Genomic DNA, 27,640 nt, shown 5'->3' on the forward strand with positions numbered 1-27,640 from the left:
CATATCCTAAATCAAAACCCCAGTAAGCCAACACATCCTCCAGGCTCGTGGTCACTGCCTGGTCAGCACAGGGCCACCCCTGCAGCAGCTGGACCAGAGGAGCAATGGGATGCTGCCACTGAGGGCCTCGGACCCAGCTGCTGCTGCAGACACTCAGAAGCTCAGGTGTGGCTCTGGGTGTTCACATCAGAGTTTTCCCAGTTTTACCATTCCCATTATGTAAATGAAAACATAACATTAAAAATGTAGCTGTCAATTCAACTTCTCCTCATCACAGAAAAATGCAGACTAATGAAACTGAGAGAAATGTTGACCTATATGAGCATCTCCCTTTTAAAAATTATCCAGAAAAGCTTCCACTCAGTAATTTCAGGAGTGGTTAAAAGAAGTATGTACAGTTCAGCAGAAATTAAGGTGGTGGTAGAATTGTTTGGATAATTGGTTATGTTAGATATGACGAGACTGGCTGTAGAAGAGACTGTAAGCATGAACCATACCACTGATTTTTTTTATCAATCAATGCTCCTGAAAAGCAAAAGGAAATAAAAATCTTAAGAAGAATAAAGTATGAAAAGCCCCATTATATTATGTGAAAATATATTCTTGTATAAAACTTGTCATACAAGAAGCAAAAGGGTACAGGTTTCCTTTCTCTGTTTGCTGTAGTGATGTGCAAAGCTGTTAGATTAACCAGTAAGCAGAACAGTTTATAGAAATCCTTACAGACATAGGTGTTTCTTACAAAAATACTTGTTCAAAGTAAGCTTGTTATATAAAACTTTCATAACAAAATCCCTTCAATTGCTCAACATCCAAAAGGCTGGTTTTTGTGTCACTGAGGCAGTGCACAGGGAAAAAGTGGGACCTCTGTGTTCTTGTAATGCACACGCATAAAAGAGATAACCTCTCTTTAGTCAAAGTCATCATGTAGGTAGTTTAAGTCATGTTAGCTCGTCAAATATTTAAAAAGTCAAATGTATCCATTTGTATTTCTAAACTTCAGTCCTCCTGATAAATCTTATTTGATGGGAAGGGCTGCTTCCTTTCTACTAAGCAAAATGACAGTTAGAAAGATTTAAATATCAAAATCTTTATTTGTTAAAAATCCAATCTTCAAGACTTTACTTCTGCCTATTTTCTTTGAAATGAATACAGACTTTTACTTGAAAAAGGACCAATACTTAGCACCAACTTCTACCTTCATAATTGTATTCAAAGGATGCAGGCAGCTTTTTCTTTGCTTTTCATGAAAACTCGCAAACACAGATTTAGGATTGTTGCTCCTAAAGCTTCGTATGAAGCTTCAAACCAGCCACCATCTGCTGGAGTGGAGAGAAGAGTCAGTTACTCTTCTGAAGTCGCTATCACAGCACCTGACAAACAACCAGACAGAAAAGAACTGCAATAGTTCTTGCTAACTTTTGCTATAAAGCACAAGAAGTGAAAACACTATTCAGTCTTTACTGGCTTTGTGATTCATTTTATAAAAAAAGGTAAGACTGAGGCCTGCTTCACTAGATAAAACATTAATCCTTTCACCTCCAGGACAGATGTTTTGTCTAACACAAGCTCCTACACAAACAGAATTTGGCGTTCTGCTTTGTGATAGCAGTTCATATCAGAAACCAAATCACCACACACAGTCAGAGCAATCAGCCTTTGAGTCTTGGGAAGAGACTCAGCCTGAAGCTCTGACAGGGTGGGAATCCTCTCTCAGCCTGGGAAGGGTGTGAAGCAGAAGGGCACAAGTTAATCCAAATGCATCATAATGATGGTTTTGACCACATGCACAGGATCTGGTTATAAGAAGAAACAGTCACAACTCTCTATTTTCATCATTACTCTGACCTGCACTGCTTCTTTATTCCAGGAATGGAGGGAGTAAATGAAGAAAAAAAAAAAAACAGAAAACTAAAATGTTGAAGCAACTACAGTCCCATATATGGCCTTCAGAAATTTAAATTTCAAGTACTCAGGTTGCATGCATAAAGGGCTGACAGTTGTATAGATAAACATTTTATATATATCAAAACTGCAATATCCTCATGGAAAGCTTTCCAATGAAATCTTAACCACAAGCAGCTTCTACACATTCTGAACTGTCTATCAGCAAGAGAAAATTCAGAATTTTGATAATTGCTTAGCTTTTTTGAAGACATTCTCTCTGAACCATTCTCAATTCCATAAGCTATATGCCTTGTTTGTCAATGAGTCAGCTCCTGTTAATAAGTCATGCAAAATGATGCAGATTGAAGTTATGCAAAGAAAATTATCTTTCTTGAAACTACTGTGTTAGCTGATTTGCCTACTTAACATGTTATGACAGCTTCAAGATCTTGAAACTGTCTAGAGATATACACAAACCATTAAAAACTCCAAGAAAAGCTGCATTTGAAATAATAGCAAGTGTCAAAATATCTTGGAAAACGTAGGGCAATAAAATATTAATAACAAAACAGCTGTTTAATGGCAGTCTACCAAACATTTAAACATGTTGGTGTTATTTAGAAGTGAGGGTATGTTGTATTTGGAAAATGATGAATAATGCCCTGTGGTTCTCCAGGATGCTTTAAGCACATATTTGGGAAGAAAAAAAATATTTAAAAACAGAGAGAGAGGGAGGAAAAAGCCCTATTACCTATATTTAAATTTAACCAGTGTAGAAGTAAAAATGACCACTTAGATATAAAGCTTTCTGTGTACACTGACTCTTAATAGCCTTTGAGAAAATAAGAACAAATAATGCCTTATTTTGCTATTAACGTCTTTCATACCTGTCAGTGGCTTTTGTTTATTGGTTGGTTAATTTTAAAATAACAAACACAGAACAGCAGGCAGAGGAGACCCCTATTATCCACATGTGTTGAATAAGTTCAAGTAGATATCTGTGACCTCCAAGCCACTGACAAAGAAAGAAAATATAAACTTCATAGTATCCCTGAATATCTAGATTAGTCAGCAGAATTAAGGGTCATCAGACTAAACATATTTTTGTAATGGTCTCTGACTTTGGAAATATTTTAAATATATAAAACCTTTTTAATAAACTACATTACAGGTTTAAGCACTGTAGTTGCAAAACTTACAGGGCATAGAGTACTTGAGCACTTCTGTTTCTGAAACAGGTTACCTCATCCTGGATTTACAGTTTGATTTTATGGACATGAAAAAAAAAAAAAAGACAAAGCTATACCCCCTATTTTTTTTTTTTTTTGAGTGCCATTTTCTTAATGAGAAATTGATGAATGATGACATCTGGCAAGAGAAAAAAAGCATATGGTCTAACTAGCTGTTTCTAGAGAGGTTAAAATCAGCTTTGCAATTTTCTGTGGTTGCCATTATGATTGACAGATCATCAAATAAATCACTCTTCTCCCCCTCTGTGCTGGTCCTCTGTACCATCAAAGACACCAGGGGGTAAATTTGCACTGTACTATATGAGGAACTAGACATGCAAGATCCATTAACATAAATGGGATTTTTGCACCTAATTCCCCACACATCATGCTGAAAAACGTCGCCGTAGGATATAATATTCATGTTTTCTTCTTTATTCTATTTATAATTTTTAATTATTAATTTCTAGCATAATTGGGTTCTTCTAAAGAAAATTAAATGCTTAGTATGTTACCTAAAATAATGTTTAAGACCCCTTGGGCTTGGTGTGGAAGATGACAGGGAGTGTGTGCATGCACATCCCTCAAAGAAAGGAGGGTGGGAAGGATTGTTGGTCCCACACTCAGACTGGCTCCTCAACAGGCAGAACCCAAACCTCACCTGTGTCAGCCTTCCCATCCCATCCTTGCCTCTTCCAAAAAGTAATCCAAATGGATACAATAGCTGAAAACTATCAGAAAGTGAAGTTACTAACTTGAGCATCTCTGAATCAATGGAATGGGACAAAAGGGTGTTGAATTTGAGATTTTTTCCCTCATAATCCCTCAAACTGCTAGATAAAGGCAGGTTTCCTGGATGACTTAGATGCAATCTGCTGGCATTCCTTTGCTTTCCTTGGAAATTCTGAAACTGACTTATCCAATTTCAATCTGCATCAATTTTAAATCATTTTGACAAATGTGCAAATGATCAGTTTGGGTTGCTCTATTTTTTTTTTTTCCAAAAAATGGGGAAATGGCTTAATAGCTACACTGAAAACAGCTAAGTTCCACTGCAGTGGCATAGAAATGAGAAATAAAAAGTTGATGCACAGGACATGATTTGCTATCCCAAAAAACTTCTGTGCAGAACAGAGAACATTTCCATAAGGACACAATGTCCTTCTTCACATCTCTGTCTTAAACTGGCATGGCACCAGAGCTGCTGAGACTGGAATTGTTACTCAATTGTTTGTCTACATAAAATCTGGGTGGTATTGTCCAAAGATTCAAAAAGAAGCTGTCCTTTATACCAAGGGTCTCAAAAAGATAAGATAACAGACAGACCTTCAGGAACCAAAAAACTAACTTAAAGTTTCATGCAGGAACATGGGGTAGGTTCAAGGGGGAAAAAAATTACATGCCCAACACAGAACTGAGGCTAGGCTTGCTATCACACAGTTTAAGATCTGAATAATTTCGATAATATTAAAAGATTGACAGATCATACAAGTTATTTGTTGTCTTTATTAGAGACTGAAGAGAAACCAAGGCACAGGATGGTGCATCATTACAGATTATGTCAGTGAAGATGAAACAAATCAGTTAGACATCCCATTGAGGGAGGTACTGAGAAATTTTAACATAATAGGCAAAAAGACAAGTCCCAAACTGGCTTGCAGATCTGAAAAAGAATTTTCTTTTTGAAAGGGATGAGGAAGAAGAGGGAGGAGTTCTGAAATATAATCTGTCTTTTTTGCTTTGGCTATGATTAATATTGAAAAAAAGTCAATGAAACACACCAGGGACAGAAAAACACTAGGTGAAAGAAGAAAGTTCAGAATGAGTTTTACAACCTATTCAACACATTTCAGTGTGAAAGATACAATCTAAAACTATTAGATAATATTTGGATCTTTATTTTCAGTGTTTGCTGCCACCTTTTCTTCCATACTTTCGGAATTCACATTTTTAAAAAGTGTAAATTCAAACTCTAGACAAAGCATGTTCCTGTAAGAATGTTGTGAACACAGCTTATTTGCTATCTTGGTCCTTTTCTGACAAAGCCTGACAAACAGTCCCTCTGTTCCTAAGGAGTTTTGTTTTATATAACAAGCTTACTTTGAACAAGTATTTTTGTAAGAAACACCTATGTCTGTAAGGATTTCTATAAACTGTTCTGTTTACTGGTTAATCTAACAGCTTTGCACATCACTTCAGCAAACAGAGAAAAGAAACCTGTACCCTTTTGCTTCTTGTATGACAAGTTTTATACAAGAATATATTTTCACATAATATAATGGGGCTTTTCATACTTTATTCTTCTTAAGATTTTTATTTCCTTTTGCTTTTCAGGAGCATTGATTGATAAAAAAATCAGTGGTATGGTTCATGCTTACAGTCTCTTCTACAGCCAGTCTCGTCATATCTAACATAACCAATTATCCAAACAATTCTACCACCACCTTAATTTCTGCTGAACTGTACATACTTCTTTTAATCACTCCTGAAATTACTGAGTGGGAGCTTTTCTGGATGATTTTTAAAAGGGAGATGCTCGTATAGGTCATCATTTCTCTCAGTTTCATTAGTCTGCATTTTTCTGTGATGAGCAGAAGTTGAATTGACAGCTACATTTTTAATGTTTCCTGAACATTTTTAATGTTATGTTTTCATTTACATAATGGCTGAAGCTGTTTCATTTACTCCAGCTGAAGCTGAACGTGCTTTCTGTTTGCTACTGCTGGATTACAATGAACATAATTAATAAAACAGCACTAGGCAACTCAAAGAGTATGTCAAACGTGGGACATGACAAACTGAGTCAAATAGCTTCACTTTTATATCTATTGCTTGATGAAATGCCCAGGAGGTTACTAGAGATGGTGCCAAGAGATTAAATCTTCTTGTTAATAGCATGGAAAAATCAATGTTACCTTCAAGAGATTGCTGATAAAAGATTATAGAAATATTTTATTTTCTGGGTAACAACTATGCCTGTTGCCCTTTTATTTTAAAATTTTATTAGGCGATTCAAAATACTCTCACTGATGTAATTACAGTTTTTTAATGGATTCAAGTTTAAAAGTTTGGTTGTGCCTGTTACTTTGGGGGATATAGTTCCCTGACACTTTGAAAAAATTTGATTTCCAACAAGGTCATAAAATACATATTGAATGTAGGAATCATTAATGATGTAGGCATCATTTGTTTAATTTGCATGAAGGTATGTCAAATATATGTGTGTATGTGAGATCTAAGCTGCCTTCATTGTGGTTTCCACTTACTTTCTTCTGAAGAAAACCAGCTAAAATGCCCAGATATTCAAAATATATGTGTAGTGCCTTTCAAAACACCAAAGGAAAACTCTGAAGATACCTGTGCATGTAACTGCACTCTGAGGGCACTGTATGAAAATGGAATATACCATGCAGCTCACCTTATACATCTCAATGAAACTGTCTGCCTGCAAAGTTTAGGAAATTGTGGCCTTCAGCATCTTCATGCTGTAATAACAAAGCTTGTTTTATTGCAGGCTAGTTGAGTAGATGAACAATACATCCCCTAAAATGCCAAATGAAGCTGCTATTTCCCCAGCACTGTTGTTCCCTAAATCTGATTCTAGCTCCCTTATCTACCGTGCTTCCCTCTAAGCAGATTATAATTGATCAGACTTATCTGTAATGTGGTATCTTGAGTTTATTCTTTCATGAGCTTGTGCTGAAAGGGTTTTTCCCCTGCTCCAAACTGAGAACATTTTATAAGGGCTGCTTATGGCAGCACTGACCACTTCTCAGCTATCTCAGTGCAGATTAACATCTCATTTGTTATCCCACTTTTGCCTCAAGGTCTCTCCGTGCTGTTACTCCACAGTCATTTCCTCTCAGTTGTATGAGTTTCCATTTTCCCCAATGAACTTTCCTGTGTTCATTATGAAATTTTACTAAGATAATCTTTTGACGAGATAAACAAGGCAATAAATAATCTTTCTTTTTTTTTTTTAATTCCTTGAACAGGGATGCTGAAGAGGAAGAGCCTAAAAATCACCATGTGAACTACGTAATGGTGTTTTTTTCTTTTTTTTCTCCTTATCAGAGGAGGCACATTTTTGACAAGCTGCTTAAGTAGTTTCATAAATATTTTTACCATAATTTATGTTGGTAAAACACCCAAAACAATTTTCTTCAAATGAATTGCAGCCAATGCTGTAATTACAGCCAGTCAGAAGGGGCAAGTAGAATTTATTGTTGCTTTCATTACAGTGACATGAGAGATACTGTTCCTCATTGTTCAGCATAATTTTATCTACATATTTATATTTACACTGTAGAATATTCCTACCTCATAAAAAAACCTTAACCAAACCAATAATTGAAAATATATTAAAAAAAAAAAATTGTCAGCTTGATTACTGCTGATTTTTTTTTGGATATCATGTATCTGCTTCATTATAAGACTGATCGTTTGATGAAGACAGCTAAAGATTCTAAATCTCTTAATTGCTAGTGGACATGATTCACCAATTTCCCTCAAATTGTGCACTGACTAACAAATGAAGGAATTTTCCCACATCTTATGGGTAGTGACCACACTGCATATACTCAGTCCCTCATATCCTTGCTTTGATAATCTGAAACTTGCAAAGGAAAGCAAAATTTTATGGCTCTAAGTTATATACTTGCACTATTATGACTTTTTACAGGAAAACTGTGGAAGAAACCTATAATGAAGTTAAAATTATTGGAGAAATGCAGCTTCTGTTTTGTGGTTTGCTGCTTTATTCCACAACAGAATACAGAGAAATAGAAGCATATGTAGAATTGTGCCTAAAATTTAGCAGGTTAAAATGGGAAGACTTCTTTTGAATAGTTATCAAGGATGCTAAAATCCTACCAATCGTCAAAAATCCCAACAGCAAACAATATAAACTGACTTTAAATTGATTTTTAGAGGTTAGATATTTAAACTAAGTATCTCAATTATAAATTATTTCTTTATAGACCAATCAAAAAAGAAATATGGTTAAATTATTTTAAATATTCAGGGTTTATTTAAATATGTTATGCAAATAATCTGAATAATGTGGTATTTAAGATAGTAAATCTAATTTTTCTTCATTTCATTTATAATAATACTTGAATTTCTGAGCTGAATATAAACCCCACAGATAATAAAGAAGTAGCTTTGTGCTTAATTTTTGAGTAAAAAATAATAAAAATTAAAAAAAAAATCAAGAAACTCTCATGCAGTACTGACCTAAACAAGAGGTAAGTTTAGAATTAATGTATAAATTTACTCAAGACACAAATCTGCTTATCTTGTTAATTTTGTAAACCAAACAAAATCCACAGCCTAGTGCAGGACAGAACCTGTTTTGTGTTCCACACGAGGGTATTGCAAGTTCACAAAATGGGTGGTTTTATTTCTTAGACTCTCCTACACAACAGCTGTGCAAGATTGAAACTTGCCCGACAGAAACAGAAGTTGTTTTGTTTTCATGGTTGTGAAGAATGAATTGGAAATGTGAACACCCATATCTCAAACAACTAAAAGGAAATAAATCCATAGTATTCAAATCATGATTTCATACTTCTTTATAGTTCAAAGGCATTTGTCGCCTATTTGAGTACACAGGATTATCTGTGCAGAGGCAGTATCTGATTTTGTCTCACTAAATCCTGTACTTAAAAAAGAGGAAAGAAGTAAAAGTTCTGGCCAAAAAATATGGAGAATATTACCTGAAATGTGTTAGTAGTCCCTGACCTTTCAGATTTGGTTAAGGAATGGACAAAATGTCAAACAACATTTACAGGAAGCTGAGCACTCCAGACAGGGCAGCTGGCAAGGATAAATCCAACATCAATGATAAAGACAAAGGTCAGGGGGCAAATATATGAAAATTACTTTGTACAAGTGAGGACAGCAATACTGTCACATCTGTCAGTTCTTTAGAGTATCTGAATAATAATTTCCCTTGGATCAGGACCCAAATGAGCCTTATAATATGAGACTGTAATTCCCCTTTGGGTAAAAACCCCTTTAAACACAATGATAGCCTGAAGATTAGTGGCACAGGAATAAACAACATCACTTGGTCACCCACAGGAACCACATGCAGACACTCACAGTGATGACCAGAATGCCCTCAAAATGAAACAGGCAATGCAGGACAGACAGACACAAAGAGCTGCAGCAAATAAGAAATTCAAAGTCATCGGAGCTGCAAGACCAAAGTATTTCCTCTCTCAGTTTGGGTATACACAGACAAGTGAAAAAGTTTTTTGCTGTGGCAGAAGCTTTTAGCTCATGACTAGTTGGAGTGTGCATGCCCCTTCTCTGCAGCAGACTGTAAGCACAAGAGAAGGGAGAGATGTGTAATCTGCATCTGTACTCAAAAGATAAAAAAAGCAGGAACCCAGAAAGCTGAAAGTATTACTGTGGTTCAGCTATTGAAAAATCAATGTCAGCAAAACACCTCAGAGTCCAGCTGGGGGAGAGCCCCAGGAGCTGGGAAAGGGAAAAAACTCCTGGTGTGAGACCTCTCCCTGTGCAAACAGCCCAGAACCTGCTGGTCCTTCCTAACGCTGCGGGGTCTTCACAAAGGTTTAAACACATTATTTAGAAAACTACGCACACATTCAGTGCTTGGATCATAAAATTTGCCACTGACCAAAATGGGAATATATCAAAATAAGGACATGAATTGCAATAATAAAAATTATTTTTTTACTGAACTCCTTATCAAGATAAAAGCTCTATATCTGATACACTTGCTCTTCTACATTTGTTTTTGCATTTCTCATATTTGATGACAAAGCACACACACACACTTTGCAGCAAAACAATCCATATTCATATCTGAGAGTGCATTATGTAATTCTGCCTTCAGATGATATGACTGTAATGTGAAGTGAAAAGTGCTGAATAAATTACTTATCCTGATACATATTTCTCTCTAAATGAAAGTCTAAAGGCACCACAACAGTAGAGGTAACATTCAGGCTGAAATAAGAATTGGAATTATATGGAGTATTTTCACCGTCCTGGTGGCATGAAATGGGACTATTCAATGTACAACACATCCTTAATATTGTTTCCAAAATAAAAAAAAAAAAAACCAACCTGATAATCTAAGATTCCTGAGTGTGTAGTATTGAGCCAGGATTTATCATGGCCATAATGGATTGTAACATACTTCCAATGATTCTGCTGTGAAACTTTAACCTCAGAGTCATAACACTTCCCATGCCATAGCAGTGCAATTCGTGAATTAAGAAAAAGCATTTGACAGTCATCTGTTAAATAATCTGTTTCTGAAATGGAACAACGGGTCAAGATGAGTCAATTACTATTTACACATTTACCCAGCTGTGTGACAGCTGTAGCCACAGGTAGAACACACACAAAGGCAGCTGAGAGTGGAAAAACAACCGAGAATTGCCACAGCCATCTCCCTTCCCAGCTTTGCTCTGTGCCACCCTCCTTCCTGCTCCCCCCAGTGCCAAGGAGCCTGAGCAGCGTGGCAAAGTGTAATTATTTCACTGAATAATGCAGTGTATTGCTGCAATCACCATGCCCAGAGTGAGAGTAGAGGGGCTGAGGAGAGGTTTGAATTTACTCTGACTGCTACACGCTGCCCTGGGCTCAGGCTGTAATGAGCTTCCCCTCTGGAGAGGGCAAATCCCCAGGGCTTGGGGCAGAAAAGTGAATAGAGAAGGACGAGGCTTCATGTTCATGTTGCTTCATGTTCACAGCAGGGCTGTGTTTTGAGGAGAAAGCTGTAAAATTAAAGAGAAATTGAGAAGCAAAATGGGGAAATTAGAAGAGGGAAAAGCAAAGACAAACTGGAGATCTGTGAGAAACAATAGGAAAGAGAGGAAAAACCAAAAGGAACAATAGGAAAGAAAAAAGAAAGCACCAAGGAATTAAATACTTGCAGTAGCAAGAAAGCAACAGGATAGGAAAGTTACTCTACAGTTACTGTTTTACATGGTTCTGTTTACCCAAAGCACAGAGATGAAACATGAAATGATTAACAGCCAACAGAGTAAAGAATATTTATTGCCATCTATCAATGTGGAAAGTAAATCCAAGTTCAAGAAGGAAACATCAAACTTTCCAGCATTTAAAAAGTCAAGGTTAGATTATTTTAAATTAAATTTGAAATTCGGGTGAAATTTATAATTTTTTGAACAGCTACTGACATTTTTGTTTTTCCCCAGACTCCCAGAGAGGCTAAAAGGCTTTATCTCAAAGAAGAGAGGGAGAACAGGAATCAAATTCTTCCTGAAAGGATGAATACATAAAAACATTCAACCTGTGATGTCCCTTGGTTCTGATGTCAATCTTAGCCTTTAAATCAGCACAACTCATTGTCACTGAGGAGAAGATACGGAGTAGGAAGACAAATCAGACAGGTATGTGTGGGGAAACAGCAAACCTAACAAAGAACATTTCTAGATGAACTAACAACCCTTCATGAATAATAAACACCAGGATGCAGCCATACAGGTTATTTCTGTCACAGCTCCTCTGTGTAGTGCTTTATATCAACACAAAGTTATTTTTAGATACTTGCACAGTGTTTTTTCTTCGGTGGTGTTTTATGCACGTGCAGGATTAAACAAATCAGATATGGAAAGGAGGGGAAACTCACTGGTCTGTGGCCACAAAGAGGTCTGGTTGTTTTATATAACATAGTCATTTGAATTATAGTAAGGTTAAGAGTTGGATTCTGAGCAGTTAATGATAAACAACTGTTACAGTGATCATTTCATCTTCATGTCAGGGATATTTCATCCTAATTATTAAAATCTCTTTTTGCTTTAGCACCTGTATTACTCTTAAAAGCAGCACCTATATTGCTCTTGAAAGCATTCCTCTTAAAACAGGCCTCTGACACCAGGGGTGAAGCTCTGAAAAGTTACACCAAGATCACAGCAGACAAGACCTACATCAGCATCAAGTGTTGGAATTCATGAAAAAACTCCATATTACAGATAATCAAAGGCAGGATAAAAATAAATACCCATGAGCAATGGGGTGACATTTGTCACTCAGTGTCACAGTACCCATCCTTCCTTCTTGTACACCAAGTCACAGCTGCACCTGCAGCAAAGGGCTTATTATCATGCTGACATTTCCTTTACTTTACTTACCCAACAGAACAACTGACTGCCTCAGAAAAATCTTATTTGATCAAGATCCCTGGTCTTAGATTTTGCAGTAATACCCATAGAATGCCAGTGGGTCAAACACCACTGATAATTTCATACAAACTACTGATTAAACATGAACCCTACACAAGTGTTACACCTGAAGTCAGGTCATTTTTTTGCTTGTTTCTTCATTCTTCCACCAATCCTAAAAGGAGGATCTGCTTAGGGCAGACTGCTTCAGGCACCAGCCCCATCTCAGCCACGGGCAGTCCCTGTTAATGGCTCTGAGTGCATCCCTGATTTGTTTACCAGGGAAACTGCCACTTGTCAACTGGCTCTCAGTGCTGTTGTTTACACGCTGCAGATGTAAATCATGATGTGACCATGCCAATGTGACAGCAGCAAAGTGTCCGAGCTCCTCTGAGGAGATGAGATGACAGGGACAGCACAGACCCGCTCAGTTGGTAATTCCTGACACTGAACATAGGTTGTTGATTTTAGCCATTATTTTTTCTGTTTTACATCAAATTGCTTTGGTGATTTATAAATGTTATTAAGGAGGAGAGCCCACCTCACTTCACAGAGCTGTGGCTCACACAACAAAAGCTGTCAAAGGAGAGTCAAAGAGAGAGGGCCTTTGGAGAGGGCATTTTGTCCTCCATGAGTCCACCATGCCCTTTGGCAGGAAAAGATGCATTGCTACTGAAATAGGGAGTAGACAAGAGGACAAACATATATTTTACTTCTCTTCACTGAGTCTTCATTCAGGAAAAATTAATTTCATTTAAAAGCAAATACACTGACTTAGATACTTTTCAAACTGGTATCCCACCATCCCTTAAAATTTTGCAAGAACTAAGACCCCTACTTGAACCAAGTCCACTGCAAACAGGGAAAGGAGAGAGATGAGAACAACATAAACAGGAAGACAACATAAACATGGTACAATAATTTTGTCAGGGCTACACAATAAATTGAGAAAACCTAGCAATTAACATTCATTTTCACTCCGTAAAATTACCTTGCTACTGCTTAAACAGGTTGTTAATACTTCTTGTGACAGGGGTTTAATCCAAACCTATTGCTGCAATTCAGAAGATGCTGTAATAGAAAGTCCCTTCTGGGGTGTGGGGGCACAGCTGGTTCTGAAACCCAGCTCAGCCCCAGCGACCCCTTTGGGCTCCAACTTGCCCTTGACAGAAAATGCACAGCTGGGGAAAAGGAGGAGTGGGAGGTGATGACCTTTGAGTCCCCATTTTGAACCACATCTCACCTGCAGAGATCAAAGAAAGGATTTCAGATATTTTATGTTCTCCAGCTGTATTTCAAAGCATGTTGACTTTTTCTACTTTTTAAAAATAATTTGCATACATGCTAAATTCAGCATACAAACAACAATGTGAGGAATAAGCCTAATGGCTTTTCCCCAACTGCCCACAGTTTTCCATTTATAAAATGCAAGCTAGTCTAACTTCTAGTGGAAGGTGTCCCTGCCCATGGCAGAGGGATGGAACTAAATAATTTTTAAGGTCTTTTCGAACCCAAATGATTCTATGATTTTAATCCACCATTCCAACTTAAATTAAACAAAACCCAAAAAAGTATATGCTTTTAAAATAGCTTAAAAATTGCCACTCATGTCCATCCAGAAACTAATAATAAAATAACTCGCATAATAAAAACACATATAAAGCACAGCCATGAAACCACACTATGAATTAATTTTATTTCCTTCAGTCTTCTTAACACGAGATCCTAAGCAGAATTAGGTTTAACACAGACGTTTAAACTTCAACTAGACTAGATAGTAGATTCTGAAAATCCCTACCCCATCCTAAAGATGCTGAGAAAGTCAAGAAAAGGCAAAAAGGCTTGAAAAGTCATGTGAGGTACCAAAGAAAGTCTAAAGTAGCATCAGCTGGAGGTTTTTTTAAGTGTTGTCCTGGTTTCCTCATCCCACTAGGTACAGGTGTTTTCTGTGAGTGCAGTTTGGGCTGTTTCCTTAGCACGTGTACAGAGCACAGATGTGGGTCCCTACACTCTGTTGGGAACATTTTGTGCACGGATCCTGGGGTTACATCCAGGGAACACAGAAATTGGACACAGTTGGGTCGGTGTCTCTGCTACTTAAGCTGATCTCCAAGAAGCAGATCACTGCCACGACATCAGAGCTGCTGCTGCAGATGCCATTGCCTGGGGAGTCAGATATTCACTGCCTGTCCCAGACCAGCTCCAGCTCACCCAGCAGGGCTGCTTCTCCCAGCTTCTGGTGCTGCTGAGGGCATGAACTGAGTTGCTGGGATAAGTTTGGATTGGAAATAGGTGTCAAAGCCTGCATTGTCTCCCCAAGTCTCTCAGACTTGCCTGCAGAACGTTTCATTGCACAAGAAGCACGAGTAGTGTGGCAGGGAGGAAAAACAAAGAACAGAAGGCAACCTCTCACTCTCGAAATGGGGGCACTGTGTTGTCATTAATGACTAACACCAGAAAGTGTCTAGAAAAGCTGCAACAATAAGCATAAGGGAAACTGAAGCAATCACATCACACTTTCACAGTTATAAAATCTCTCTGACATGCTTGGCAAGGAAGTTTAGTGTGAAGGGACTAGTATATGCAGGATGTAGTAGTAGCAGATAAAGAATGAAAAAAAGCCTCTGCATTTGTTGATTAGTCACAAGTGTGTCCTTGAGTCCCCTTCAAACTTCCGACCATGACAAAAAAATATTTAAAAATTATCCAAGAAAAGAGAATGACACCATGTTCTGAGAGCGAAACATCAACAAGGCACCAACAAATTTGACAAATCTATAGCAATATACTGTGTATTCCCCTACATGACTGAATTAAATTAGGGGCTGTCAAAGTCAGTAAATGTCCAGCAGCAATTTGAGACAGATGGATCTTGTGAAGAAAACCTGAGCATCCTCAAAATGTTCTTTATTTGGCAGTTAGGTTGCTGTAACTGGGAACAGAAATTTAAAAATGAAATAAACTTTCATTTGAGGAAGCTGGAAGTCTTAACTAAAAGCCTGGAATCTCAAAAGCAACAATTTTTGCTGAAAACACATAAAAATTTTGGTACCTATGGATGAAACCTGTCTTTTACCATGAGCATTGTGCCACATTTGTATGGCGTGGCAATACCTTTCAGCTTTGGAATTCTGATTCTCTGTCTAAAAGAAAGCCATTCTCCACATAAAACCATATTTTGTAAAGACTGCACTTAAGGCCCATGAAGTATCCCTTGTTTGCAGCTGGACAAATTTCCATGAAGAAAATAGATATTTTGGATAGCTGATAACTGCATTGAAAGAAATGCCAGGGCAGAAACTCAGTGTACATTAGTAGGGTGCATCAGGCAGGGCTACACCTTGTTCATGTTTGTTTTGTTCCTCACACAAAAATTTTGGGCAAAATTATCAAGAAATTAAGTGGTCTTTTTTCCCCATTTCTTTTTTGTTTCTTTTCTGTACTGCAGTTAGTTTAGAAAAGCATTTTCTAAGGTATGCCCTAAAATTTCTCAGAGCTACCAGGGAGTAATTTCCTCAGCCTAATCTCCTCCACAAGATTGTAAAAACTGTAGGATAAAAGGGGAACTGTGGCGATTTACCTACTAATTAGTTGCTCTTATTAAGAGGAGCGAGATAATTGATTTTAGGATGCACTACCCCTTATTAAGACCTAATTTAACTGTATATCAAAGACTAATTAAATGGCATTAGTCCATCTCACTGATGAGTTTTGATGCTTGGTGAATAGATTTGGGTGAAAAATGAACACTCAGTAATAGATTTCTAATTCACACAGATAACTATGAACTAAGAAGCTGAGCAAAGGGGATTTTGCATTATCTAAAACTAACACATTTTTTGGTATTCCTTTACACGGATAGTCTGAAATGAAAAAAATAAAACATTTAAACACCTGCTGAGAACTACAGGGAAAGGGAAAGACAATGAAAAGGCTCTCTGTGTAAAGTGGTTATTTAAACATTTAGGTAATTTTCTTACAGTGAGGAATTAAATTTGTGAAAAGACTATGTGCTTTCAAGTGTATTCATCTGTTTATTCTGCAGAGCTGTGTAGCTACGTAAAGGAATGACAAATAATATCTACTATTTATTTGTGCCATTTTTAAAGGCATTTAAAGAAAACAGACTTCAGAATTATTTGAATTTCTGATTGTTCCAATACCTTGCAGCATTCCAAGTTTATTTAGTACTGAAAAGGAATGAAGAAACTGAATTACATGCCTCCAATTCTTTGAAATAGTCTTCAAGTTAAAATAAATATGAAATAAGAAAAGATTAAATTGCTTTTGTGCAAAGGAATGGCAGGGACTGAGTTTACTAATAAATCCTTCAATATTAATTTAAATGAAATCATCTGTCCTAAAATAATTCCTTTAGCAATCCAGTGTCTGGTTTAATAAAAAACAACTTACAGTAAATTTGAGTGTGTAAAGGAAATAAATGCAAAGCTTTAATCCCATCAATCTACCCTATAAATAAAATGTTTTGTCCTCTAGACAGAATTGCTCTGACAATACAAACTCATCGTTCTATTTAATCTCTTAGGTCATGGCCCCAGAGATTATGATGAGCTGTCTCTCAAAGCCACACTGTGCTGCAGTACATCATCTCTTGGATAAATCACAGGATCCTCACCCAAAAAAACAATGACTTCACTACAGCTCTGGGGTGTATTTCCTTGTTTCTGTTGGTTTCTTTCATTGGCAAGAACAAAACTGCATATGGGAGCATCAGTCATGTGCCACTTTTCCATTCATTTTGGCCAAGGTGTGACACACAGAAACAACAATCTATAGCTTTTAGACATTTAAAGAAACTGTACTGACTGAAGGTTATTCACTTGAAACTAAAATTTGAAGGTAGAAAGTTATGCTATATTAGCTGAAGGATATTTACACATTAATTATTCTTCTACTAATTCAAATAGCAATACTGTAAGGGAAAACAAATATTTATTTCAGCATTTGCACAAATCATATTTATAAATAGATATGCGAGCAAACTATTTATGTAAACATTCCCTAAAGAATCCTGGGTATGACCAGCCTTGCAGCCAAGCAATACATAGAAGATTTTTGAGCAAATAATTACAACAGAGTTTACTCCTCAGTTTGTAGAAAGTAAGGAGTATTTTATATATTAAGACATTTAAATCCAAATACGTAAATGCTGCTAGAGAAAACTTACAGCTTTCTAAAAAAGAACTAAAATGCAAATATACTTAAATATTACATTAAGACTATAATGCTTTTCCTTCTTATGTAAAACATATCCTTTCTAAGCACGTAAAAGTTGCAGGCTGGATTTAAAAATACACATCCCCTCGCCCTTCCCTACATCTGCACCTTCATGATTGCAGATGAACACTGGATACAAAAATACTCACACTGAAGTTGCTGTGCAACTAACCATCTTATTCATGCTTTTGCCTAGCATTCAGTCCTACTATCCCAGATAGATCAGCTAGATCAGCAGGTGAAGAATGGGTCTGCTCAGGAACTTGGGATCTAAATGCAGATGTACAGCTACTGATCCAATATAACAGGCAAAGCAATTCTGCTCTGAGACCTTTTCCCAAAAATCCACCCTGAACTTAACTAGGAACACAAAATATCCCAAAACCCTCTGGTACTTTTACACAACTCTATTTTCTTTATTTGCATTTTGCTCTTTCAAGATTTCTGCTGGCACTTTCTGATTAACACCTTGTGAGATCACAGTACCATCACCAGGACTTTCATATTCTACTTCTTTTCATACTTAAAATAGAGATTAACATTAAGTGAATGCAACCCTTGATCATAAATTTCCCATTCTACTGACATGAAAAAGGTACCTTACTATTGCATAAGAAAACTACAGGAAGGAAAATGAACAGTTTGGAGACTCCACTTTAATGTGAGAACTTGTATCTTAATGGAGTACTTGCTGTGATAATCACTGCAGGCTTTGCTACAGGAGTCACAGAGATTCTATTCCTCAACATTTTTAAGATGCCCATTGCTTAATGGCAAAAATATTATCACTGCTCAATATTCTGCTACAAGGACAGCCCCCTTTTCTGTTTTGCTAAAGACACTGGCACAAGAATGTATTTGGCATTAAAATACAGGATGTAATACTGGAGAGAAGAACAACTATTCCAATTAATATGCCTGCACTGATGAAAAGGTTAAAATAGGGGAAGTTAAAATAACAAGTTGGATTTTTTGTTGTTTACTGAGTGAGCAAGAACACCAGGCAGCTAAATAAAAAAATCCAAAACTATTACTGCCTTACCCTCTCCAATTAACATTTACAAAAAGGAAAATCTGACAGTATTCAATAGCCAAATCTTAGCAATTATTAAAAAGCACAACTCAAGTAATCAAGCAATTCATATATTACTAAAGAAAGAACCAACAGTAGAAAATGCTAAATGCCCTGACAAGTTCTATACAAACAAGTATTGTAGAATGCCAGTAACAATGTATGGTAATGAGTTAGCTATAATTAGTACCACAAGCCTTAAAATAACTCCATACTCCCAAGTTTTCTGTATCCTGGATATGATTAAATCTTTTTCTTTTTTTTTTTTTCTCCAGCATAACTAAAATGGTAATTGAAAGCTGATTTAGGATCAAAGACAATCTCATGTTTATAAATAGTTGTAGTTGGCTGTGAAGTATTCTTGTCAAAATTTCCTGAAAGTGCTACAATGGTAGTACACTTGCAGGAACTAAACTGAAATTAGATATTTTCTGAAAGACTTATAGACAGAAAAAGAGCTCTGAGGAGGAAAAAACCTCACAAATGCTTTATAATAGAATCTACACCACTAAGATGGTGTACATATACTGTTAGATGAAGGTCATTATAAAACAGTCTATTTGAGGTACTGAAAAAAAAGCAAGAACACAAAACCAGACCCCACCACAAAACAAAAAAGCCAGCCCCAACACCTCTGTTGAGTAAATATCAATTACCATTGAGAAGGCAAATTTACTTCTGTAATTCTTTATTCTTTCCATCCACTGTTTCACAGGACACCAGCAATTACAGGAGCTTTGGTTTTTATTCATGATTGGCAAAATCCTAGTTTATAATCCCTCTAGGTACCAACCTCAATATTTGCAGTTGTATTTAAATTATTTTCTGCTATTTTACCATAGTTTCTGAAGCAATGTACTTTAAGTTCCTAAAGTAGTTCCACAAATATGCACTTTTAGAAGTGTTCTTTTTTGCATTATATGAAGCAGCAAAGCAAGACAGAAGCAGTGGAAACTTTTAGAGACAAAAGAAACTGGCTACCCAATATCCCTTCCTCAACTGACCTCCAAGGTTGTTTGTGGACATAAACAATCCAAATAATTTTGGGATTGAAAATAAAGTATCAGTTCCAAATGGAATTGCTCACATTTAATGATACTTAAGATGCAAAGAAAGAATTCCCAAAAGAAAAGTAATAAAAAGTAATAATTTTTCATAAACCATGAGCTCACCTATTAACTGAATCTCAACAAAAAACTCCCAAAGAATGTGGCTTTGAATTGCTGAAATTTATGCTAAATTTTCATTGAGTGTCATTACCATCTCATGACAAACTGGATTAATACACCCCATTGATACACAGTGTGTAAAAATATCCCCTGTGAATTGCTACTGTATACTCTAATCCAGTTGTTTGTAGTACATCTGGATTGCTTTCACTTCCTTTTAATACATTTATTATTAAAAAACTACTAGTAGAACTCTTGATTCCAAATTTTTGTCCTCTTGAACAATCTGACCAATTCATTTTAGGGATCTGAAGGAATAAATATAATTAATACAATTGAAGGGATGACCTCTGATACAAACATCAATTTCCCAAGTTGTTTTTCTCCCCTTATCAGTGCTGAATAATTAACACATGCACAAAACCTGAGTTCATAGCTGAAAAGTGCACTTGAATATTTGAGACCTGCTTAGAGGCTGATGACCTTTCAGGTAGGCAAGTGAGGGATCAGATCCAACAACTTGCTTACAGGCACAGGTACATTGGCATTACAGATGCCAGAGCCTTTGGGAGCAGAGGCTGGCAGTCATGGGGATAAGGCAACAGGACAATGCACAATGACCAGGTGAATCATGCCAAGTGAAAGGATTGGGAATTTCCATTGCCAATTGGGGTAACTTATATTTCTCTAAGTTGCTGACCATGTCTTCCCCCTGACAAGTAGGTCAATTTTCTCTAATTTCACTACTACTTTCCCAGAATAATCAGCCTAAATTTTTCAGTCTTCTTACACAACATTTTGCCTGGCTGTGCCATCTATGTGCTACAGATTTTTCATCTGGTAGTTCTGTGTAACCTGCATGTATGAGCAATGCTGTGATTATCTTTAACTATCCAGACAGTGAAATCATGGAAATAGCATCCTGGAGTGTTGATATGTTGACTCTCAAAATTCAGAAATAGGTCTTTCAGTATATCTCTGACTTGCAAGTGGCAAAGGGAAGCTGCAGACAGACACAACCCCTCATGTCACCAGTTTATATGTGCCATAATCTTCTGCTGACAAGATCTTTCTGCTGTGAGAAAGAGCCATATTGTAAAACAAGCCTCTACACACCCAGAGCAATAAGTAATTAAGAAGTGCTGGGGTAGGCACAGGAAGAGAGAAACCCCTCCTCAGCCATTCCTCACAAGGGCAGACTGCAAACCAGGGAGAGAGGGAGAGCAACTGAGCACCTTGCTGCACCCAGACTGAGCAAGGCAGCAACAGCAATCAATGCAAGCTCTCAAAAAAACTCCTGATTACAGCCTAGGGCTTGAATTTTCACCAGGGAGCCAAAGCACTGGGAATAACATATGCAATATTATTTTCATAAATAGGACTTCCTGCCAAAAAAGCCCAGGACAAGGCAAGCAGGGTGCTGCCAGTGTCAGTCGGAATCTCAAATCCCCACGACTGCAGCCTCTAATACAACGGATATTGTTCATTCTGCAGAGCACAAAACTATCACCACAGCTCAGGAAGCAGATCAATAGATTATAAGGAACCTTACAGTCATCACAAAGTCTTCTCAAAAGAGACCCTCACTCAGTGATATAGGCATATATATATATGGTCTGTTTTCACTGTAGCAGTGGGAGTTGCAAGTGTATATATTGAAGCATGGATACATACACATATATATTTTACATATACATACAGAAGTGGGTATTCAGATGCATTCACAAGTACGTACACAGACACAATCTTAAAGATTTGAACATATAAACCTTCTACTAAAGAATCCAAGAGGAACCATTACACTGGAAATCCTTTTGAAACCCACACAATGAGTTCATATAAAAATCACACTGGAACTAGATTGAGATCTACTTCAGAAATTAAAAGTGCACAACAATGAGCACCAAATGTACTTTTAAGAGAAAAATAGACTAAATGCTTAAGCAGATGTGGCAAAAATTAAGAGCAGTTAAAGGCAATAATCAAGTTGACTTCTCTGAGAGAAAAAAATCAAGCAGCATATAGAAATAAGGTGACTGGAAAAGATTAAAAAATAGCACAGAGATATGGAACTGAAAAATTTGCACAACAGCATGGAAATTGAAAATATGATTAAAAAATTAACCCAAAATAATCAGAACAAGGACAACTATGGATATTTAAGCAGCAAGACTGATGCTGACACTGAGAGGAATAACACAGACTACAGAATTCACAAGCTCTTTGGATGAGCAAGAAACATTTTTCAAAAATTTAGCTTACAATACTCCTGCTGTCATTCCCAAGCATTACCTTGAGGAGACTTTCAGCAGGGGATGAACTCTGAAAACACTTCACAGAGAGGTGTTTGGATTTCCACGTCGAGTCTGAAAAACAGAAAATCACTGGTTAAAGCCATCAGCTTATGACACAGAGGTAGTACTGGCAAAAGTGACAGAAAATATCCATATAAGAAATCTGCCCACTGAACAGAGAAAGTGTCAAGGAGAGAGGTGGATTAGTGGCTTTATCTCAGAAGTGACAGATTTCTGCATTTCAGAAGTGCCACGCTGGAGTGGGTGATGGAAGGACTTACATGATCAAGGAGAACCTGTGGTTCACCAATAGCTGAGAGTTTTGATTTTATATAAACTCTTTTGTAAAAATCCAAAGATTAACCCCCATACAGCCACTTTCCCCCTTTGAATTTCAGGGAGATGTATTTCAGGGAGATTGAACGCTGGAAACATATCCCAATAATATAACTTGTGAACAGGTTAGGAAAAAGTCTGGCTTCAACCTTCCTTCTACACCTCCCCACCTACCCAAGGAACAAAAAGCAACTTTGGGTGGCAATGAACTTTGTTGTATATGCAACTAGAAGGCAGCATATTCTTTTCATTTCTCATTTAAAGACAGATCATCAGGAAGTCATTACATTGGGAAGATTGGATCTCTGCACTGTTGTGGTGTAATTGAGCAGTGCTGTACACAAATATCATAGATAATAAAACATAAAAAGGTTTGCAGTGTTGGACTTGTTCTTTTTCCTAAGATATGGTATTAGGCTTAATCCGTCAGCAAAAATAAAGTTTTCTCTAACCTTAAACAGAATTTGGTGGATTGGAATATATTTTCTTAATTATTATAAACAGTTTAAAAATTAGATAACCTAACCTATGATTCTGGCTATTTTCTCTGAACTCTACCTCATACTGACACAGGGCTACAACCAGGACAGGGGACTACTACCAGTACATAAAGAAGCAGTAGGGAGGGAGGAAAAGCAGGCAGCCTATTTTAATGGGCATGTCTCAGGTCAGTAGTGCCTACGCTGCTTTTAAGTCAGCACCAATGCCCTGATGATATTTTTAAGCTGCTTCTTGCAACATCAGGATCACCATGGATGACAGACTTGCTGCAGGCTAAATTCAAGAATATGCAGAGATCCTGTAACAGTTACAGATACTTCAATATATCATGTCTGTTTTGGCAGGGGATAATATTAGTGCTATTGAGATAAGGGTGCAGTGGTGCTGTTTGAAATACCAGCATCCTGCCTGCTGGGCTGTGATAAACAGTCGGGTGTTTCACACACTGGGGGAAGCAGTGACAGCCCCGTGCAGGCACTCCAGAGCAGCAGGGAGACACAAACATCTTCATGGTGAGCCAGGAGTAGGACCAATTCTGCATAAGTGAACTTGCACTGCACAACTTCCACCTCACTTCAATCTTAGAAGCTCAACTCAGCTGTTACACGGTTCAGGTTCTGATCAGAAAATAGGAGAAAGGCTTGAAGAGAAGGGGCAGAGGGGAAAAATTCAAACAGAAGAATGGAGCCAAGTGAAGACCACACAGCTACATTTACTATGTGACAGAGGAGGGCCAGACAGAATTGCTCCATAAAGGTGTGAATACCACATTTTCATTCTACCTAAAGCAGCAAAATGACACACCATCACTTTGAAGTGTGTTGGTTTCTAATACATAGCAATGAAATTATTTTCTCCCACAAAAGGCACCATTGTTTCAGAGACTTTTTGAAGAAAGGAGAATACTTAGCAATTGCTTAAGATTAAAAAATAAACTGACGGAAAACAAACTACATTCAGAGAATTTTTGAAATGCACACAACTAAACAGCTTTATAAAATTTCACTCATCTCTTTTTTAAGCCCCCTTCTCCTTACCACCTTTGTTCGACCTAGCCTTATAGATTAAATACTGCCTCCAAAATTTCCAAGCTACCTTTTGAAAGGATAGCTGCTTATCCATAAGTGGCTTTGTTAATCTGAGTTCATGGGCCAAATGCCAATGCACGGGTAAGATCATAACAGAGTTCTGAGCCATTAGGATTTGTTTCAAACATAGAAGGAAAAACCTGTGAAATTTCCAAAAACTAATTGAAGATCTGAAAATCTTACTCCCTGGTAATTTGGGGGTAAAGAGTTTCAGCTCTGGCAACTTTAGAATTATTTTTTAGGAAAGTAAAGTTATAAGAGGTTCTCATAGATCTGTAATAAGAGAGTTGCTCCTGTAACTTCAGTTCAGCAGAACTGCTTAAGAATTATGGGAAGAAGATAGAAAGAACATTTCCTTCACAATACCCTCTCTCCAAATAATAGAAGTAACTACCTGAAAGCAATTTCCCCTCCTACATTATGTCTTAACATTAACATAATCATAAACACTTAAGACAGCATTCCCCTCACATCTCCATTATTAATCTCTTAAAGCTGAGTTATGAACAACATAAAACATTAATGCATCATGCCCCAATAACTGTAGTCTTATTAGAACATTTGCCCCATATGGCTTGTTAGATGGTTTGTGTTCAGAAGGAAGATAAGTTCCCATTTACCAGAAGATATTAAAAAAACACAGCATCCAAAACAAAAAACACACCCTGTCAATATTACTTCCATCAACAGCATTTTCATAAATTAATAAAAAATTAATGAAGCAGACAAAATGTAGTGCTCTGGTTAAATATTAATTTAAGAGCACGTCTGCTGAACTTTGAGCAGTATTTACTGACAGCACCTGGGCCCCCTCCCTGGGCTGCTGACAGCAGCTCTGTGCTCCCACAGGAGCAGAGGGATCCCCTCACCCTGCTGGGCAGCAGCTACAGCCCAGCAGTGATGCCCAGAGAGAGCTGAAGCCTGGCACCACAATCCCAATTTCTGCTCACCAACCCTGGGCTTGCTCTTCACCTGAGGAGCTGCCCTGGCAAAGAGTCCCTCGAATGGCAAAGGATGCCACAGACATCAGAGAAATGCAGCCAGGTGCTCATCAGCCTCTGAGATGGTTAAAAACACACCCCTAAAGGAGATGGGAGAGTTCTCAACCACAACTAAAACTTCTGTCTGTCCTCTGCACTTTTAAAATTTAACCCTTCTATCACGTAGATTATTTCATTAAGGCAGCAGTGTAAATTTGCATGTTTTTAATTTCAATTGTATGATACTAAGTACTTTGATAAACAAGCCACTAAATTAAGACTAGAGGAATGAGGCTTGTTTTCTATTTTCTGCTTCCTGCCTTAACACCACGATTGTTTGCTTTTTAATTTTGAAGTTCGCAGTCAGCACACAGTGATCCTACAGGAGAGATTTATCTTTCAAAAATCTTTCAGAAAACATTGCAGATGAGAGATTTAAAAAGATAATAGTCTGTCTGACTATACATAAACTTCCCATCAAAGCCATTCCTGACAAGGTTTCATTAACAGAAACTGTATAACCAATACCTATAGTCACATTTCTCAGGAGAGGAATGATGGGGCAGCTCAGAGAACCTGGACACACAGGTCTGTGCATTCCAATTCCATCTCTGTCACCAAATCTCTTGGAGCTCAGGAGCCACTCACAAAGTGTTTGCTTCAATTCCTCCATCTGTATAATGGCAATGATATCTAATTCAGAGGGATGCTGTGAGGATTAATTAGTTAATGTTGGTAAGTGCTTTGAAGATGAAAAGAGCTACAGAAGAGATAATCAGTTTTACAGTCTCTAAAAGCTTTTACCATGTCTGCAGAATTATTTTGGAGTACCACAGGAATATCATCGAGGAGAATCTGTCATTTATCACGTACATCCAGAAAAGGGGAGGGGGTGGGGGTTGGAGGGTTGGAAGGAGCAGGTATGAAAATATTTCAGTGTAAAATCACCTATGCTCTTCTGAAATCTGCAGACAAACAGCACAAAGCTCAGACTTCCTTTGTACAATCTACCTGTACATTGCTACCATTTTCTTAAGAAAACAAACACCAAATGGCTTTGTTGACTTACCTCTTCCCTTCTTCCTAATTTGAAATTCGGAAACTACAGTGACTTTTAGTGTTCTTTTCTGTGTATTTGAATATCCTGGCTTTTTGTCAGTAAGTATACTATAAAGGACTGCAAGATGACATCCCTTTCTCTGAAAAAAATGTCTTTAAGGTAAACTATATGTATTTAGTTTTGGAAGATTTACTTTTGGTTGCCTAGAAAGTCTTCAATGTCTACAGCTCAGCTCCATTTCCTGCTTTAATTGATTTTCATTCCCAGTAATCAAAATCGAAGTTTGGAATGAAATAGAGCCCTCAAACTTAGCAAAGTCAGACAGAATACAAAAGCATACATGGTTGAAAATGTCAGATTTTTTTTAATCAGTAATAACTCAATGTTATTCAGATAGTTTAATATCCCACATAAGAATAACCATATCTTCTCTTTGATTTTTAAGTAGAGCATTTTTCATGGATGACTTGAAGCACATTAAAATAACGTCAACTGCTGATGGAACTGCTTCACAGCTTGTGAGTCTTCCTGGACAAATTGCTTCCAAGTGAAATTATTTTGTGATCAGAAATGTGTTCTTGAATACACATTTTTCAAATGACCATCAGAAAAAAGAAATAATTTAATTTGATCTGATAGATGTTGTCTACATAGAGCACAGCCAGATGAGTACAGATAAGTGATGTTAGTGTGCAAAGGGGACAAGGTGAAAAACTGGGTTTATTACAAGCTAAATGCAATGCTGACTGGTATTGGCTTCAGATAAAATTTCTACAATGATCAAATATAAAACTTCATTAAGCTGTGCTTTCCTCTTTAAAAAACAGTGTTTAGTGGCTATCCTACTTATTCTCAGTAGTTAGGGTACCATTAACACACGATGAAATAATCCACATTTGCACTGTTATGCAATGAAATATATTTTGTTGCTGGTTATAATCATTATGTTTTGCTCACAGCCCTTCCCCTACCTTATAGCAAATGTCAACTTTGACAGGGCTGAAGGAAAAAAAAGTAATATTTCATCTCAGTCTTCTTTCTCAAGCCCTTTGAGCTTCACAAAGCAGTAATGATTATTTATAGCCCCTCTCTGCTCCCAAAAATGCCACCCACTACTCTCCCACCACATTTTATTCTGCAAGGCTACACTTCTGTTTTGTGAAAGGAGGTAGAACATCTTGACTTAGATGCATCCTTTTATAAGGGGAAAGATGAAGCAGTGTGGAAAAGATTCTGGGTAACTGGACAATCCTTTGCTATTGCAATTACCCCCATTCTTACAGCCTTTGCCAACTGCCATTACTCTGCCTTGAAATAAGTCAGCTCTGCTGACCCCATGGAACTTTTCAAAGGCAAATCTCAATGCCTGGTAAGCTGGACAGATCCACTTTGATCATGGCCAGATGGTACCTTCCAGGGTTTTCATTCACATTTTCCTTCAGGTTAAATAATCCTTTTCCCTTTCCTAGTATTTATTCTTAATGCATTTATAACAAGTAGTTATAAATTCAGATCCTTTCTCCTGCGGGCCCAATGATTAAAGGCCTTTTAAACTCATTTGCATGACAGGTTACCCATTATCCTAATTGTCATTGTACAGCATCTGACCCATCCTTCCC

General features: G+C 37.3%; 1 protein-coding gene across 4 annotated transcripts in view; it reads right to left on the reverse strand.

Moving 5' to 3' along the window:
• TENM2 (teneurin transmembrane protein 2) overlaps positions 1-27,640 on the reverse strand; it is a 1,518,527-nt gene that overhangs the window by 712,934 nt on the left and 777,953 nt on the right. For all 4 annotated transcript variants that reach the window (XM_085591001.1, XM_085591002.1, XM_085591003.1 and 1 more), the window contains one exon: positions 22,055-22,128. The gene's annotated coding sequence lies outside the window, so the exon portion shown is untranslated. The remainder of the gene's footprint in view (positions 1-22,054; positions 22,129-27,640) is intronic.

Source organism: Lonchura striata, chromosome 13 (assembly GCF_050655825.1).
Source record: "Lonchura striata isolate lonStrDom1 chromosome 13, ASM5065582v1, whole genome shotgun sequence".
Classification (NCBI taxonomy): domain Eukaryota; kingdom Metazoa; phylum Chordata; class Aves; order Passeriformes; family Estrildidae; genus Lonchura; species Lonchura striata.